Raw genomic sequence first — 6,000 nt, 5'->3', positions numbered from 1 at the left:
GAAAACTAAAATTTTCCCACCCGAATTTGGTACCAAAAATGACCTCTACCGGACCAAAACCGGTGTTTTCGCTCTCCCACGGGACCCCCAAAACGAGTTTTCGCGCGCCCCTCCCCCCTAAAATTTTCCCGGCACCGTTTGTTGGACCGTCGAATCGCGCTGCACCCCATTATCTTTTTGCACTTTTTTAGTTAAAGGACGATATTTGCGCTAAAAATATGTAAAATAGCTACTTTCGCCCTACTTTCGTTGAAATATTTTTACTTTTTTTAAAGCCTGAAACGGTGAATCTAGGTAAAGGGCGGAGGCCAGGGTCGGTTTTACTTTTTTTTAAAGCCTGTCACACTGAATTCCGGTAAGTGTCCTACGACCGTTTCGTTTTTACTTTTTTTTAGTCGCCAGTCACACCTCATTCAGGCGTGTATACGACTTTAATTTTTACTTTTTTTAAGTCGCAGGTCACCTCGGAATTCACTGTGTTTCAGACCTAACAGTTTTTACTTTTTTTTTTCAGATCGAAAACGCCAAAGTGTTTCCACTCTAAGCAACTTTTACTTTTTTCAACCTACAAAAACGTCAAAATTTCGAATTTTCATAGCCCGAAAACTAAAATTTTCCCACCCGAATTTGGTACCAAAAATGACCTCTACCGGACCAAAACCGGTGTTTTCGCTCTCCCACGGGACCCCCAAAACGAGTTTTCGCGCGCCCCTCCCCCCTAAAATTTTCCCGGCACCGTTTGTTGGACCGTCGAATCGCGCTGCACCCCATTATCTTTTTGCACTTTTTTAGTTAAAGGACGATATTTGCGCTAAAAATATGTAAAATAGCTACTTTCGCCCTACTTTCGTTGAAATATTTTTACTTTTTTTAAAGCCTGAAACGGTGAATCTAGGTAAAGGGCGGAGGCCAGGGTCGGTTTTACTTTTTTTTAAAGCCTGTCACACTGAATTCCGGTAAGTGTCCTACGACCGTTTCGTTTTTACTTTTTTTTAGTCGCCAGTCACACCTCATTCAGGCGTGTATACGACTTTAATTTTTACTTTTTTTAAGTCGCAGGTCACCTCGGAATTCACTGTGTTTCAGACCTAACAGTTTTTACTTTTTTTTTTCAGATCGAAAACGCCAAAGTGTTTCCACTCTAAGCAACTTTTACTTTTTTCAACCTACAAAAACGTCAAAATTTCGAATTTTCATAGCCCGAAAACTAAAATTTTCCCACCCGAATTTGGTACCAAAAATGACCTCTACCGGACCAAAACCGGTGTTTTCGCTCTCCCACGGGACCCCCAAAACGAGTTTTCGCGCGCCCCTCCCCCCTAAAATTTTCCCGGCACCGTTTGTTGGACCGTCGAATCGCGCTGCACCCCATTATCTTTTTGCACTTTTTTAGTTAAAGGACGATATTTGCGCTAAAAATATGTAAAATAGCTACTTTCGCCCTACTTTCGTTGAAATATTTTTACTTTTTTTAAAGCCTGAAACGGTGAATCTAGGTAAAGGGCGGAGGCCAGGGTCGGTTTTACTTTTTTTTAAAGCCTGTCACACTGAATTCCGGTAAGTGTCCTACGACCGTTTCGTTTTTACTTTTTTTTAGTCGCCAGTCACACCTCATTCAGGCGTGTATACGACTTTAATTTTTACTTTTTTTAAGTCGCAGGTCACCTCGGAATTCACTGTGTTTCAGACCTAACAGTTTTTACTTTTTTTTTTCAGATCGAAAACGCCAAAGTGTTTCCACTCTAAGCAACTTTTACTTTTTTCAACCTACAAAAACGTCAAAATTTCGAATTTTCATAGCCCGAAAACTAAAATTTTCCCACCCGAATTTGGTACCAAAAATGACCTCTACCGGACCAAAACCGGTGTTTTCGCTCTCCCACGGGACCCCCAAAACGAGTTTTCGCGCGCCCCTCCCCCCTAAAATTTTCCCGGCACCGTTTGTTGGACCGTCGAATCGCGCTGCACCCCATTATCTTTTTGCACTTTTTTAGTTAAAGGACGATATTTGCGCTAAAAATATGTAAAATAGCTACTTTCGCCCTACTTTCGTTGAAATATTTTTACTTTTTTTAAAGCCTGAAACGGTGAATCTAGGTAAAGGGCGGAGGCCAGGGTCGGTTTTACTTTTTTTTAAAGCCTGTCACACTGAATTCCGGTAAGTGTCCTACGACCGTTTCGTTTTTACTTTTTTTTAGTCGCCAGTCACACCTCATTCAGGCGTGTATACGACTTTAATTTTTACTTTTTTTAAGTCGCAGGTCACCTCGGAATTCACTGTGTTTCAGACCTAACAGTTTTTACTTTTTTTTTTCAGATCGAAAACGCCAAAGTGTTTCCACTCTAAGCAACTTTTACTTTTTTCAACCTACAAAAACGTCAAAATTTCGAATTTTCATAGCCCGAAAACTAAAATTTTCCCACCCGAATTTGGTACCAAAAATGACCTCTACCGGACCAAAACCGGTGTTTTCGCTCTCCCACGGGACCCCCAAAACGAGTTTTCGCGCGCCCCTCCCCCCTAAAATTTTCCCGGCACCGTTTGTTGGACCGTCGAATCGCGCTGCACCCCATTATCTTTTTGCACTTTTTTAGTTAAAGGACGATATTTGCGCTAAAAATATGTAAAATAGCTACTTTCGCCCTACTTTCGTTGAAATATTTTTACTTTTTTTAAAGCCAGAAACGGTGAATCTAGGTAAAGGGCGGAGGCCAGGGTCGGTTTTACTTTTTTTTAAAGCCTGTCACACTGAATTCCGGTAAGTGTCCTACGACCGTTTCGTTTTTACTTTTTTTTAGTCGCCAGTCACACCTCATTCAGGCGTGTATACGACTTTAATTTTTACTTTTTTTAAGTCGCAGGTCACCTCGGAATTCACTGTGTTTCAGACCTAACAGTTTTTACTTTTTTTTTTCAGATCGAAAACGCCAAAGTGTTTCCACTCTAAGCAACTTTTACTTTTTTCAACCTACAAAAACGTCAAAATTTCGAATTTTCATAGCCCGAAAACTAAAATTTTCCCACCCGAATTTGGTACCAAAAATGACCTCTACCGGACCAAAACCGGTGTTTTCGCTCTCCCACGGGACCCCCAAAACGAGTTTTCGCGCGCCCCTCCCCCCTAAAATTTTCCCGGCACCGTTTGTTGGACCGTCGAATCGCGCTGCACCCCATTATCTTTTTGCACTTTTTTAGTTAAAGGACGATATTTGCGCTAAAAATATGTAAAATAGCTACTTTCGCCCTACTTTCGTTGAAATATTTTTACTTTTTTTAAAGCCTGAAACGGTGAATCTAGGTAAAGGGCGGAGGCCAGGGTCGGTTTTACTTTTTTTTAAAGCCTGTCACACTGAATTCCGGTAAGTGTCCTACGACCGTTTCGTTTTTACTTTTTTTTAGTCGCCAGTCACACCTCATTCAGGCGTGTATACGACTTTAATTTTTACTTTTTTTAAGTTGCAGGTCACCTCGGAATTCACTGTGTTTCAGACCTAACAGTTTTTACTTTTTTTTTTCAGATCGAAAACGCCAAAGTGTTTCCACTCTAAGCAACTTTTACTTTTTTCAACCTACAAAAACGTCAAAATTTCGAATTTTCATAGCCCGAAAACTAAAATTTTCCCACCCGAATTTGGTACCAAAAATGACCTCTACCGGACCAAAACCGGTGTTTTCGCTCTCCCACGGGACCCCCAAAACGAGTTTTCGCGCGCCCCTCCCCCCTAAAATTTTCCCGGCACCGTTTGTTGGACCGTCGAATCGCGCTGCACCCCATTATCTTTTTGCACTTTTTTAGTTAAAGGACGATATTTGCGCTAAAAATATGTAAAATAGCTACTTTCGCCCTACTTTCGTTGAAATATTTTTACTTTTTTTAAAGCCTGAAACGGTGAATCTAGGTAAAGGGCGGAGGCCAGGGTCGGTTTTACTTTTTTTTAAAGCCTGTCACACTGAATTCCGGTAAGTGTCCTACGACCGTTTCGTTTTTACTTTTTTTTAGTCGCCAGTCACACCTCATTCAGGCGTGTATACGACTTTAATTTTTACTTTTTTTAAGTCGCAGGTCACCTCGGAATTCACTGTGTTTCAGACCTAACAGTTTTTACTTTTTTTTTTCAGATCGAAAACGCCAAAGTGTTTCCACTCTAAGCAACTTTTACTTTTTTCAACCTACAAAAACGTCAAAATTTCGAATTTTCATAGCCCGAAAACTAAAATTTTCCCACCCGAATTTGGTACCAAAAATGACCTCTACCGGACCAAAACCGGTGTTTTCGCTCTCCCACGGGACCCCCAAAACGAGTTTTCGCGCGCCCCTCCCCCCTAAAATTTTCCCGGCACCGTTTGTTGGACCGTCGAATCGCGCTGCACCCCATTATCTTTTTGCACTTTTTTAGTTAAAGGACGATATTTGCGCTAAAAATATGTAAAATAGCTACTTTCGCCCTACTTTCGTTGAAATATTTTTACTTTTTTTAAAGCCTGAAACGGTGAATCTAGGTAAAGGGCGGAGGCCAGGGTCGGTTTTACTTTTTTTTAAAGCCTGTCACACTGAATTCCGGTAAGTGTCCTACGACCGTTTCGTTTTTACTTTTTTTTAGTCGCCAGTCACACCTCATTCAGGCGTGTATACGACTTTAATTTTTACTTTTTTTAAGTCGCAGGTCACCTCGGAATTCACTGTGTTTCAGACCTAACAGTTTTTACTTTTTTTTTTCAGATCGAAAACGCCAAAGTGTTTCCACTCTAAGCAACTTTTACTTTTTTCAACCTACAAAAACGTCAAAATTTCGAATTTTCATAGCCCGAAAACTAAAATTTTCCCACCCGAATTTGGTACCAAAAATGACCTCTACCGGACCAAAACCGGTGTTTTCGCTCTCCCACGGGACCCCCAAAACGAGTTTTCGCGCGCCCCTCCCCCCTAAAATTTTCCCGGCACCGTTTGTTGGACCGTCGAATCGCGCTGCACCCCATTATCTTTTTGCACTTTTTTAGTTAAAGGACGATATTTGCGCTAAAAATATGTAAAATAGCTACTTTCGCCCTACTTTCGTTGAAATATTTTTACTTTTTTTAAAGCCTGAAACGGTGAATCTAGGTAAAGGGCGGAGGCCAGGGTCGGTTTTACTTTTTTTTAAAGCCTGTCACACTGAATTCCGGTAAGTGTCCTACGACCGTTTCGTTTTTACTTTTTTTTAGTCGCCAGTCACACCTCATTCAGGCGTGTATACGACTTTAATTTTTACTTTTTTTAAGTCGCAGGTCACCTCGGAATTCACTGTGTTTCAGACCTAACAGTTTTTACTTTTTTTTTTCAGATCGAAAACGCCAAAGTGTTTCCACTCTAAGCAACTTTTACTTTTTTCAACCTACAAAAACGTCAAAATTTCGAATTTTCATAGCCCGAAAACTAAAATTTTCCCACCCGAATTTGGTACCAAAAATGACCTCTACCGGACCAAAACCGGTGTTTTCGCTCTCCCACGGGACCCCCAAAACGAGTTTTCGCGCGCCCCTCCCCCCTAAAATTTTCCCGGCACCGTTTGTTGGACCGTCGAATCGCGCTGCACCCCATTATCTTTTTGCACTTTTTTAGTTAAAGGACGATATTTGCGCTAAAAATATGTAAAATAGCTACTTTCGCCCTACTTTCGTTGAAATATTTTTACTTTTTTTAAAGCCTGAAACGGTGAATCTAGGTAAAGGGCGGAGGCCAGGGTCGGTTTTACTTTTTTTTAAAGCCTGTCACACTGAATTCCGGTAAGTGTCCTACGACCGTTTCGTTTTTACTTTTTTTTAGTCGCCAGTCACACCTCATTCAGGCGTGTATACGACTTTAATTTTTACTTTTTTTAAGTCGCAGGTCACCTCGGAATTCACTGTGTTTCAGACCTAACAGTTTTTACTTTTTTTTTTCAGATCGAAAACGCCAAAGTGTTTCCACTCTAAGCAACTTTTACTTTTTTCAACCTACAAAAACGTCAAAATTTCGAATT

This window comes from Thalia democratica, chromosome 5, assembly GCF_965202585.1.
Source record: "Thalia democratica chromosome 5, ktThaDemo2.hap1.1, whole genome shotgun sequence".
In the NCBI taxonomy this organism is placed as follows: Eukaryota; Metazoa; Chordata; class Thaliacea; order Salpida; family Salpidae; genus Thalia; species Thalia democratica.
The sequence above is the reverse complement of the archived record's forward strand: the minus strand, read 5'-3'. Positions refer to the sequence as shown.